We start from the raw sequence: 13,606 nt of genomic DNA, 5'->3' as shown, positions 1-13,606 counted from the left end.
ACCCTTTTATGTAATGATGTTTACTTTGAATTTATATTAATTCACACAAACACTCCATCCATGCTTTTGTTCCGGCCCTCCGGTCCAGTTTAAGAACCCATTGTGGCCCTCGAGTCAAAAAGTTTGCCCACCCCTGATCTATGTAGTCATCTATTTTTGGAAAAAGAGAATAGAGAGTAGATAGGCCTGAGTTAGCGACTGAAACTAATTAAGTTCCTAGTAGAAGAAGAGAACAAGTGAGGAGAGGGAAGACAGAAGAAAAAAACAGGAAAAAAATACAACTAACAAACAATCAAACAAACAACAACCACAAGACAGAAAGAAAGAAAATAAAAGGAAAAAAAAAATTGGCTAGTGAAGAAAGAGAAAAGAGAAGTGTGCATGGATTTGGAGCAGGGGAGAGGAAATTAGGTATATGAGTAAGATCAATTTTTAACCAGGAGTAAAAAGAAAGGATAGAAAAAAACTAAAGCAGTAACAGGGTAAGAGAAACAGGATGAAAAAGGGGAAAATTGAGGAAGAGAGTGTTGGCATAAAGGAAAAATTGAGATAGAGTAAAATAACGCTAAAATAAAAATAGAATGTAGAACAGTGATCCAAAAATAAAATAAAGAAAAAGTAAAATAAACTTAAAAAGCTGAAATAATAGTAATAATAATTAAAAATAGAAATATAATAATAAAACATGTAAAATAAAGTGTGAAAAAATTCACTTATGTATGAAATCTAAAAAACAAAACAAACAAGAGTCTCATAGATATAGAAAACAAATTGGTGGTTACCAGAGGGAAAAGGAGTTGGGAGGCAGATGAAATAGGTAAAGGGGATTAAGAAGTACACACTTCCAGTTATAAAATAAATACATCATTGGGTTGTTATATACAGCATAGGGAATATAGTCAACAACAGTGCAGTAACTTTATATTATGACACATGGTAATTAGACTTATTGTAGGGATTATTTTGGAATAATTTCTTAAGTAAAAGATAAAAAATAAAAAAGTGAAGGAGTGAAGGTTGTTTGCTTCTGCAGAGCGTCAATGACCCATGGTGGCTGGTTTAAGACCCCTCTCTACTGTTCTGCCTGATACATCTGTTTCCTGTCAGGTAGTCAGCACAGTGTTGAAGTTCCCCACAATCCACTGCTCCTCTGTGTCATAAGCCACAACCTTGGTTTCAAGCAGATGGGATCTCTCTGCTCACTTTGTTTCTCTGCATGCCTTCAGTTGTATTTACACAAGCATCTATTTCTGACACCTCCCCTGGGTGGCGGTGTTTCTGTATTAGTTTCTGGGACCAAACGGCTCCTCAGCCCAGTGTTTAGACTCTTCTTTCCCTGCTGCACTTAAGACTGGATTGGAGGGACAGACTATCCCAGACCTGGTTTCCTACTCATCTCTCCCTAGTCTGATGCCCAGTTTCCACAAAAACAACTTTCCCCTGCAGTCTTGGTGAGTGTTTTTAATTGGAAGATCCTATGTACGGGGCTTAGCAAGCAAAAGCAAGGAAGTCCAACAGATAAAGGAACTGCACCAACTTGAGTCTTTCTCCCCCCAGCACTGCATGGCCAGTATAGCACTTCAGGTTGCCTTTCTGGGCACCATCTTCCACGGCTGTGGGCTCAGATCTAGAGTTCCCTCTGCCAGAAGCCCTGTGGACCCCCTTCCACATTTGAGGGCTACACTGACCCCAAGGGCCGTGGATTTGGTGGAGTGTAGTCTCCCTCTGAGACTCCAGACTCCACTGTGCGTGTTTCTCTCTCCAGCCTGGATCCCAGATCTCACCTCTCTCCAAGCTATCTCTGACCTTTCCGTCCATTTATTGCCTCACCAGTTATGTTTAATTTGCCAATTCTGGGTGGATGTTATTCGATTCAGCTGTTCCTTCTATCTTCTGTGTTAGAAGGCACAGGACCCATCTGTGTGTTCAGCTGCCACCTTGTCTCCCCCTGGACAAAATTTTAGGTGCCTGTGGCCAGGGAGGCTGGAGTCTCAGTGTTCGTGGGTTTGCAGCTGAGGCAGCTGGTTCCTGGGCGTTGTGGTTTTATGGTCCCGGGAGGTATCCGAAGTCTCCCCAGTTGAAAGTAAGGCTGGGCTTCCAATCACAGCTGCTTGCTCTCCCCTTCAAGATGGTGCAGTCGCTGCAGTAGAGCAGGCCACTCTGGGGGAGATTTCAGCACTAGAAGAGGCTGCCCAGCCAGGGGAGCCTGGTTCACCAGTCCCCAACAGTCCTGTGGAATATAACTGTCCCTCACTCACAAATACAGACACTTCCTGCATGTCCACGCACTCTCCTTTCGCTCTCTCACTCACACACTATCTTGCAGCCTGCCATCCAGTCGGTTGCCATCTTGGATCCTCCAGACAATAACTTTTACTAGCTAAGAGTTTCCAGTGGCTGATGCCTTAAAAGAGAGAGCAGTAAGGGTCCCCAAGATTAAGAACTCTCAACAGCTGCTGGGAAGTTTCTGCAATCCCTGCCAAGCAGCCGGGCCCCTCAAAGCTGGATGCACCCCATCTTTAAACACAAAACATCAACAGAGACTCTCTTATATACAACTAGAGGCCTGGTGCATGAAATTAGTGCACTGGGGGTTGTCCATCAGCCCAGCCTGCACCCTCTCCAATCTGAGACCACTAGGGGGATGTCCGACTGCTGGTATAGGCTTGATCACCCCCTAACCACTCCCCTGCCAGCCTGAACTACACCTAACTGCTCCCCTGCTGAGCCGATTGCCCCCAACTGCCCTCTCCCGCCAGCCCAATTGCCCCCAACTGCCCTCCCCTGCCACCCTGGTCACCCCTAACTGCCCTCCCCTGCTGGTCTGGTCGCTCCTAACTGCCCTCCCCTGCAGGCCTGGTCCCCCTGAACTGCCCTCCCCTGATGGCTTGGTTGCCCCTAACTGTCCTCCCCTGCTGGCCTGGTCGTCCCCAACTGCCCTCTGCTGCTGGCCATCTTGTGGTGGCCAGCTTGTGATGACATGGGGGTGACCATCTTGTGATGACATGGGCATGGCCATCTTGTGACCACATGGGCGTGGACATCTTGTGACCACATGGGGGCAGCCATCTTGTGCAAGGGTGTGACGGTCAATTTGCATATTACCTCTTTATTATATAGGATATATTTACGGGTGCATACAATCTACAGACAAGAGCTTCACTCCATGCTCATTGTCTTTCCAGCCACAGATACTACAGAATGTCCTGCAAAAAAACACCAAAGCAGAGAAATGTCTCTTGTCCCAGAGTGGATCAAACTAAGGACTCAGAGATCAGGCCAAGGACTGCAGAAGGTTTCTTGCCATCCAGAGATGATCAGGCTCATCTAATCTTCATTTGAATCAAACTTGGGCCAAAAGACAGAAGGTCTATAAATTTGGCTTTTTTAGGTCATATAAAATAACAGTATTTGATCATCTTTTGTCCCTTGTTCATGGACTGTCCCCCCAGAACCTCAGAATTCTCTCCAATGGACTATCCAAGGGAATGTCTAAGGGAGTCTCCTTGACCCTGCTTTCCTTGGTTTCCCTAGGCCTAGAATTCTTGTTTCCCATCCTTGGCAAGTCCCCGTGACTATTCTATGTGCTCAACTCTCCTTACTGGACATTTCTTGCACACCCCAAGAGTCCCTGTGACTAGTCTATATGCTTTATAGTCCCCCCACCCCCCTGCTTTACTGGAGATTTATTGCCCTGTGCTCAAGCCCCCTTACTGGAGGTTTCTTGCACATCCCAAGTTTCACTTCATCCATCTCTAGTCATATCCCTTGCAGGAGAACAGAACCACAGTTTAGGACTATGCACTCGCTTCATGTCCAGGACACATCTTAGTCAGACATACTCGACCTCCAAGGATACCCAACCACCAAGGCATTATTTATAGTCCATTTTTTCCTACCTTGGCCCATGCACAAGGTTGCCTGGTTGCTGTGGGTGCTTTTCTTTTGTCCCTTGTGTCAGTTTTGCCACCTTCCAAAAAACAGTCTTGGGCTTATCTGGCCTTCACAGAGAGACAGGAACTCAGGCAGGCAGGCCACCCAAAATCAGGTGGGACGCGTCTCCCTCTCAACCAAGGCTCTGCTCTGCACAGACACAGAAATCCCGGATGAGCCTCAAATTGTGAGAAATGCTCACCTGTCTGAATTCAAATAATGGACTCGGAGAAAGAAGAATGGCGAAAACGAGACTTTTAATGCAGTCTTGCAAGAGTGAGTGTCCAGTTGACAGGAACACATGGAGCAGTGATCACAGGCAATTAATCACTAATGTGTGAAAGTCCCTCCCCTGGTTCCTCATTGGCTGAGTACTACGAGGTTAATAGTTTTCCCCATGTTGCCTAGGTCTTATTGTCTTCTATTGGTTTATTTAAAAAAAATGGGCTGAGGCCTTTTCTAGTTGTCTCTACCTCCCTTTGTATAGTTGTGGCAGGCAGATCTTCCTGGAAAAGGTGCTACTGGTTATGTACACAGTTCTTTGTTCTTATATTCTCTCCCCTCCTCCCTACATCCTGTTTGCCCTGGGAAAATTCAGTAACCGACTGGCCACATCTTGTTAGTTTTCTCTAAGAGTTGACACTGCTGAAGATGGATCACAGAGACCGGTTTCCTACATGCAATATCTAGTGTCATTCTTAATGTTTTTACAAATATCTTGTATGCCTCTGGTGTAATCACAGTGCCAATGGACCACTATGATTTCCTGGATTCCTGTGTTAAATTTTTTCAGGGCCTGCTTTCAATGTCTGATACATTCTGGAATTGCTGGTTCTCCAGTGTCAATGAGTATTCTTCTGGGGTGGGACCCTCTCAGGTGCCCTGAAGGCCATGGGACCCTGGTTTCATCCCAGGATGCATAGCACCTGACTGGATAGCCACTGGATGTCCTGCAGAGTGTCAGCCATCTCTGCCTAAGCTTTAAGGAGGCATGTAGCTTATAGTGTGACCAGAGCATGGAACCTGGGAAGTAATGACTTTTTTAAAATATCATTTCTCCCTGTGCTCAAGCCCCCTTACTGGAGGTTTCTTGCACATCCCAAGTTTCACTTCATCCATCTCTAGTCATATCCCTTGCAGGAGAACAGAACCACAGTTTAGGACTATGCACTCGCTTCATGTCCAGGACACATCTTAGTCAGACATACTCGACCTCCAAGGATACCCAACCACCAAGGCATTATTTATAGTCCATTTTTTCCTACCTTGGCCCATGCACAAGGTTGCCTGGTTGCTGTGGGTGCTTTTCTTTTGTCCCTTGTGTCAGTTTTGCCACCTTCCAAAAAACAGTCTTGGGCTTATCTGGCCTTCACAGAGAGACAGGAACTCAGGCAGGCAGGCCACCCAAAATCAGGTGGGACGCGTCTCCCTCTCAACCAAGGCTCTGCTCTGCACAGACACAGAAATCCCGGATGAGCCTCAAATTGTGAGAAATGCTCACCTGTCTGAATTCAAATAATGGACTCGGAGAAAGAAGAATGGCGAAAACGAGACTTTTAATGCAGTCTTGCAAGAGTGAGTGTCCAGTTGACAGGAACACATGGAGCAGTGATCACAGGCAATTAATCACTAATGTGTGAAAGTCCCTCCCCTGGTTCCTCATTGGCTGAGTACTACGAGGTTAATAGTTTTCCCCATGTTGCCTAGGTCTTATTGTCTTCTATTGGTTTATTTAAAAAAAATGGGCTGAGGCCTTTTCTAGTTGTCTCTACCTCCCTTTGTATAGTTGTGGCAGGCAGATCTTCCTGGAAAAGGTGCTACTGGTTATGTACACAGTTCTTTGTTCTTATATTCTCTCCCCTCCTCCCTACATCCTGTTTGCCCTGGGAAAATTCAGTAACCGACTGGCCACATCTTGTTAGTTTTCTCTAAGAGTTGACACTGCTGAAGATGGATCACAGAGACCGGTTTCCTACATGCAATATCTAGTGTCATTCTTAATGTTTTTACAAATATCTTGTATGCCTCTGGTGTAATCACAGTGCCAATGGACCACTATGATTTCCTGGATTCCTGTGTTAAATTTTTTCAGGGCCTGCTTTCAATGTCTGATACATTCTGGAATTGCTGGTTCTCCAGTGTCAATGAGTATTCTTCTGGGGTGGGACCCTCTCAGGTGCCCTGAAGGCCATGGGACCCTGGTTTCATCCCAGGATGCATAGCACCTGACTGGATAGCCACTGGATGTCCTGCAGAGTGTCAGCCATCTCTGCCTAAGCTTTAAGGAGGCATGTAGCTTATAGTGTGACCAGAGCATGGAACCTGGGAAGTAATGACTTTTTTAAAATATCATTTCTCCCTGGCCAGTTTTTCTCAGTGGTTAGAGTGTTGGCCTGTGGACCCAAGGGACACAGGTTTGATTCCTGCTCAAAGGCATGTACCTCAGTTGCAGGTTCGATATCGAACCTCTGTTGGCAGGAGACAACCAATCGATGTTTCTCTCTCCTCTCCCACCCTCCTTTTCACTCTCTCTGAAAATCAATGGGAAAAAAAATATTCTCACAATAATTTCAGTTGGCTGTGAGAGCAGATTTGCTGCCATTAGAACAATAATTCGAAGTCAATAATTCAAAAATACATATGCACATGCTCTAACATCACCAGCATGACAGTTTGGGTCATTTGCCCTTGGGAATTTACAGGGCCACACTCTGAGAACAACAGGGTCCCAGGGGTTGGGGTGACTTACTCCAATGTCCTGGTCAACACCAGCTTGTTCTCCACTCAGCAGGTTAGTGACCTGAGATGGCCCAAGTGGCTTGGGGACATCAGCATGGCTCTGTCATAAAACAAGGAATAGGAGAGCTTAGCAAGCCCCTGTGTTGAGTCAAGGACACTGGGCCTCTGAAGACCCCAAAAAGACTGGCTGCCCTTTTATCATGCCTTCCTCAAAGACTTCCAGGTTCTAAAGTCCTCAGGGCCTCTTCCTATGATGCCTGACCTTGGAGATAAGTTCAGGAGGGTGTGAAGGGTAGCCTCATGAAGCACCTGGAATTTAGGGTACATTGGTGGACTGTGCAGTGGGACTTGCAGGGGGGTTTGTAGCAAGGGGTCTTTCTCCTGGTTTCCTACCCTGCCTGGTCTCTGGGCTCCTGGACCCCTAGCCCAGCTCTGACAAAGTTTCTCTGTCACCTGAGGATAACCCACTGCAGTACAAGTGAGTATTCAAGGCCTTCAGGGGCTTGGCTTTCTATAGCCCCTTACTTATAGTTGCCCCTCTTTAGCTTGTCCTGCAGTAGATAATAATTTTTTACATTAAAAGAAAGAGCACTGTAGAATTTTCAAAATCCCCTTGTACAAGATATTTGAATCTTTGTGGCCACCTTTTATGGTAGATATATTTTTCTTTTAAAGATGAAGATACCAAGATAGGGAGAAGAGAGGACCTCCTTGATGTGTTTGATATGAACAAGTCACAGCTTGAACCAAAGCTTGTAACCACAGAGTTGCTGCCTTGGGATCTGTCTCCCAGAGGCCACTCCATAGAGCTTGAGAGGATGCTGTGATGGCAGGTAGTGCAGCATGTTGGTCAGGTTCTGTGGTCAGGTTGCCCTAGTGAGAGTCAAGACTCTACTAATGACTGAGACAAGTTTGCTTACCTCTGTGTCTCAGTCTCTTTATCTACAAATTGGGACTAGAGATAGTGCCCACTCATAAGGTTGTATCAACACAAACTAATTAGTAAAAATAAAGTCCCTACAATAATAGAAGCTATGTTTTTGTGCTTATGTGCCTGGCCCCATGCTATGTACATTATGTGCATTAATTCACCCCATAATCACAACCATCCTAGGAGATAGGTATACTTATTATTCCCATTTTAGAGGCAAGAAACTGAGGCATAGAGAGACAAAACAATTTTTTTAGTGGGAGAAAGACCAGGGACCATGTTCTTAACCACAACACTAGACTTAATTTTAAAACAGACCTTAGCTCCTGGTAGGCAATCAAAAGTTGTTGGCTGCTGATGTTATAGGGATATAGTGTTATGCTATCAGGGTTCTGCCACCCCTTGTACCTCTTCTCCAAATTAGTTTTTGTGTCCAGAACTTTCACCTTGGTCAGGACTCCAGTTTGGCTAAATAGGACTTCTGTCTCCTGTTAAAATGAAAAATCCCCTAAGACAGCTTATATTAAACCTTACTTCAGTGTCAGTGAGTCCAGAGGCTGTGGGGAAGATTGAATGGAAAAGAGGGAGAGAGATTCTGAGGTCATGATCAGCAAGGTAATGAGGGGCATTGCTACTGGTGGAATGTGGCAGAATGAGGTAGAAACTTTGTAAAAACAAGGCCAAGGACTTATCTGTCTTACAATTTTCTCCAGCTGCTAAAGTAATCTATATTGTAGAAACTCATTAGAGTTCATTCTCTGAGCCCTCTTTCCATGAACTGAGTGCTGCTACGTGTCTGGTATCAGACTGACAGAGGTTCCCTGATAGAGGAGGAATTCAAAATATGGAGAGGTCCTATAACTAGACAGTAAAAATTCAGCCCTGACACCCCAGGATCCCGTCTCCCTGAATAAATACAATCCATTTTCCTATGGTCTGAAAAAACTTGGCAAGAAGATATTGCAAATGACCCTTAACAATAAATTAAACACTTGAGTGTCAAGTTTTCTACTTGGCTTCTGTATGGGAGTGAGGGTCAGGGGCTCTCCCTTGCAAGCTTTGGTACCAAAGCTGAGCCTCTTTGGTGGAAGGCTTGCCATTTAACTTATTTTCCTGTCTCCTTTTCTGAAAACCAGGTGCAGTGATGCTCTCTGCCTTCCAGGTATATACGAGGGTTAATTAGATAATGTTTGCATAGGGCTTTGAAGATGAAAGTACCATATAATTGTTATTACATATCATCTCTTCCAGAAACCAGGAATGCTTCTACTTCAGGGAACACTTGAATATGTCTTCATATTTATCACTCACTTTAGGATAAAACTTGTCAGACATCAGGGAACTAATAATATTGTGCAGAGCATGGAGGATCAAATAGTTAACCCCCCAAAAACAACAGCAATAACAACAACATGCATTAAAGAACTCCTTGGTCACCAGGAAGCAGCTGTCAGGGGCCTTGGTGACTGGGTGAGTCCACCCATTCAGTTGCTAGCTGCTGGGCAGAACGACCATAACTGGATCCCAGCAGAGGGGATATGAGTCAGTAAGAATGCTGTGGCTCCACAGGCCATAAAGTGCTGGAACAGATGGGAGAGGCAAGAAATATCATTTAGGGCGGGGCATGTCATGGGAGAGGGGTGACTTAGAGTAAAAGACACTGCTTACCATATTTGAAAATTATTTGTAGAGTGTCCTGATTGGCCTACCTGCCTCTTGTGAGAATTCCATTACATTAATCCATGTTCCTTCTACTGTCAGACTGATTGCACTTTTTAACATAGCATGTCTGTGGCTTGTAAACCTTCAATGCCATCCACTTGCCTAGAAAATGAAGTCCAGTGCTTTTAAACCCTTGCTATGTCCTTGAAAGCTGTCTATCATCTGCCTCCTGTTGGTTTTTTTTAAAAAATATGTTTTTATTGATTTCAGAGTGAGGAAGGGAGAAGGAAAGTGAGAGATAGAAACATCAGTGATGAAAGAGAATCATTGATTGGCTGCCTCCTGCATGCTCCACACTGGGGATCGAGCCTGCAACCCGGACATGTGTCCTGACCGGGAATCAAACTGTAACCTCCTGGTTCATAGGTTGATGCTAAACCAGCCAAGCAATTTTTCTACTCTTTTTCTTCACACACTTCTGTGTGGAACTCTCCCAAACTAGTTAATGTCACCCCACTACACTCAGGCTAAAATGCCTCCCCTTGCTTCAGCACCTATATCCACATGAATTCTGGACATTTCTCTGCTTGTGTAGCTCCCAAGAGCCTCCTCCATTTAGTCAATTCTGTTTTCTATTTATTTATTTAGCACTTATGTATTTATATATTTTCTTATATTGGCATGTATATGTTTATATAAATGTTTCTTATATCGCTCTTTGGATTGAAAAATCAGGGAAGCCAAGGGTTGTTATTTACTAGTACATTTGCATAGATCACTGGTACAGGAAGTTTTAAACTCCATAAGGGGAGGCGCATCTCCAATACCTAATATTGTAACTGACATACATTAGGTTCCAGTTATCACTTGCTAAGTAACCGATCACCCGAACTTAGTGGTGTTAAATAATAAACTGTTTATTATTGTCTCTCTTGCTCTTTAGGTTGACTTGACTCAGCTATCAGCTAGGTGGTTCTTGCTTGGGGTATTTCATGTGATTGCAGTCAGATGGTTACTGGGCCTGACTCATCTCAAAAGTCCCACTCATGTGTCTATGGCCTGAGCCGAGAAGACACAAACAGTTGAAACAGCCAATACTGGTTAGGGATGTCTCTGTTTCTACCTGGTTTCCCCACTAACCTGTCAGTTTCAGGGTAGTTGGGACTTTTTCCCTGATGACTCAAGCTTTAAGGCATGTGTCCCATGAGGACTCTGTAGAACTGCATGCCTTTTTGCTGCCATATCCTGAAAGTCAAGCAGCATTCTGTTGGAAAACCACATCACAAACCAGTCCACATTCTAGGGGAGGAGATTATCCCCTTAATGTGGGAAGTGTCAAAGAATTTGTGGATATGTTTTAAAACTATCACAGCAATAAGTACTTGTTGATTGAATAAATAAATAAATAAATAAATAAATAAAAGTGGCCATGTTTCTGGTTTACAATTTGAGAAAAAGGCAATATAGTAGCAAACTGAAATTTTCTTGCTGTTAAGATATTTGTTTATTTTTTAATGTGTTTACAAATCAAGGTAAAGTATGCATTTCTTTTGTCCTTCTTGTAGAACACATTATGTTATGTTAATTAACTCAAATTAATAGCTTGTGGATTTCATTTCTTTAATTATTAATTTACTTCTGGGGTTGTCCTAGAAGAACCTACTAGCACCAGCTTTAATGAACCCTTGCTGGAATCTGAAGAAACAAGTGTGATAGTCCAACATTATTAGTGCCTCTTATTTCTTGTTCATCTCACACTAATGTACTGCTTTGCTGGATCGAATTAAACAAGGTTTTAGAAACTTTGCTCAGTCTTCTAAATTGCTCTGAGACCCTTCTAAGAGTAAAGCAGTAAATATAAGAATAACTACTTTTATGTTGAGAAGATGTAAAAAGTACTCTACCACTCCCTACTATCTTATATCCTCTACTAGAGGCCTGGTGCACGAAATTCATGCATGGGGTGGGGGGTTTCTCAGTCCAGCCTGTGCCTTCTCCAATCAGGACCCCTCAAGGGATGTCTGACTGTCAGTTTAGGCCAGATCCCAGACATCCTGCTCGCAATCAGGGACCACTGGCTCCTAACCGCTCACCTGCCTGCCTGATTGCCCTTAACCCCTCTGCCTGCCTGCCTGATTGCCCCTAACCACTTGCCTGCCTGCCTGATCACCACTAACTGCTCACCTGCCTGCTTGATCGCCCCTAACCATCTCTGCCTGCCTGATCACCCCTAACTACTCTGCCTGCCTGCTTGATCACCCCTAACTGCTTGCCTGCCTTCCTGATCTCCTCTAACCGCCTTTGCCTCAGCCCCTGCTGCCGTGGCTTCATTCAGAAGGACGTCTGGAATGACGTCCAGAAGGATATTTGGCTGTCTGGTCTAATTAGCATATTAGACTTTTATTATTATAGATGTCGAATAATCTCTTAGCCTCAGATATTGTCCTTGATGGTCAAGAAAACTTTATAAGCTTCAAAATTATTTTTTCCCCTATTTTGATTGCTAGAATGGGAGCTGGTAGAACATTAAAATTTTCATCTGATTTTCTTCTTCCCTATAGTCAGACTTGAGCTAGTGTCCTGGCCATGTGGCTGGAGCAACTTAGAGAATGTCATTCCAATCATATGACAACTCTCTGGCACAGTTTATTGATTTAGCAATATTGCTTGTTTACCTGTTATGTGCCTGGAAGTAGCACACCTGGGAGACTCCACAGGGAAGAAAATAGTTTTTGAGCTGAATTTTGTGGGATAAGGTGGTTTCCAAGCTACAAAGTACTTGAGATTGACTGTGGGGATAAGATCACTCACCAAGGAAAGGGCCTGGCTTAATTCCTGAGTCCATGCAGGGGTCTGCATTGGAGGTGTTTATAGAGGGTCCAGGAAGAAATACTAGGATAGATTGTGAAAGGTCTTGGAAACCCTGCTTAGGGCTTTGTTCTTTATTCTTCAGGTTAATGAGAAGGCATTTTAACAGGGAAATGATAGAAATCACATAGATTTAGAATTATAATGCTGGTAGCAATATAGAAGGATGGGAAGACACTTGTAAAAGAAAGTTGTGTGACAGAAACTATTCAGAGGGGACTATGGTGGCCCAGGAACTAGACAAGTGCCAAATCTTATCCTGAGAAGTGAGAAGACAGCAGGAAATGGAAGGAGGGATTGGGAAGGCTGACTGATAGGACTTGGAGCCTGATGTAGGGATTGAGAGAGAAGTGGGTGTTGAGAATAAATATGAGATTTCTGTCTCCACATTTGGGTAGCTGAGATACCACACAGACATAGGCAAGCAGAGCAAAGTAGCAGGATTGGGGAGCGGGGCAGAAATAAAGAATTCAGGGCTGCACTTGACCAGTTTTAAGTGCATCTAGGGAACACATTCCTTCTGAGGAAAGGAGGTGTGTGGGTGTTTACTTAATAGTCTCTTCCTTGTCATTTTTTGTCACATTAGGGAGGTTTTGGCCTCTATTATCCGCTTTTGATTTTTAAATCATTTCTTTAAACTTGGTTCTTCAAAGTGTGGTAAGACCATTAGTGCAGCGCCACATTTGAGAGCTGGTTAGAAATGCACTATCTCCAGTCCCACTGGAGAATTACTGAACTAGAATCTGCATTTTAACAAATCTCCAGGTGATTCATATACACTTTAAAGTTTGATAAGCACTGCTGTAGAACTCTAGTTTCTCTCCTCCTCCACCTTCCTCTCTGACCATGTCTCAAATGTAAAATGAACTTCGTACCTCCAGTTGAGCATTCTGAGCTATTGTTATTGATGTACTACTAAAATGGAAGGGAGACACCTATTACTTCCATTCCTACTGCTGTTGTTCATGGAGGAAGGCATGTTCTGTGTCCTTTTCTAGAGATAAGCTGTTACCCATGAACACATTTGCTCCTACATGGATTTCTTTCTATGAATTCTTGTATAACTGGGGCAAAAACTGCTGCAAAGAATGCCCATCATTTACCTTATGTTTTGTGGCTTCCAGAATGCCTAATTTTATTTCTGTCTTCACCAGCTAATCTCAACAGTGTGGACTGAAACCTGCTAACTTCTGTGTTCAAACATATTTTTTGCTCTCTGTGTGTGTGTGTGTCTGTGTCTGTGTGTGGCTAGGCTCTTCTTGCCTTACATAAATGGATGTGTAGCTTTTGATTAAGGAACTAGAGGCCCAGTGCATGAAAATTAGTGCACTTGGGGGGGATCCCTCAGCCTGGCCTGCACCCTCCAGCCATCCAGTAGCCCTCAGGGGATGTCTGATTGATGGCTTAGGTCCGTTCCTCAGGGTAGTAGGCCTAAGCTGCAGTCTGGCCTCCCTCTTCAGGAGGCTGATCAGG

The 13,606-nt window shown here is 44.0% G+C and overlaps 1 pseudogene; it reads right to left on the bottom strand.

Moving 5' to 3' along the window:
- Positions 1-6,200, bottom strand: part of LOC102244776 — a 21,873-nt pseudogene extending 15,673 nt beyond the window's left edge.
- Positions 6,201-13,606: the final 7,406 nt, after the last annotated feature.

This window comes from Myotis brandtii, unplaced genomic scaffold (genome assembly GCF_000412655.1).
Source record: "Myotis brandtii unplaced genomic scaffold, ASM41265v1 scaffold1291, whole genome shotgun sequence".
In the NCBI taxonomy this organism is placed as follows: Eukaryota; Metazoa; Chordata; class Mammalia; order Chiroptera; family Vespertilionidae; genus Myotis; species Myotis brandtii.
This window is presented reverse-complemented; position numbering and strand designations above follow the sequence as displayed.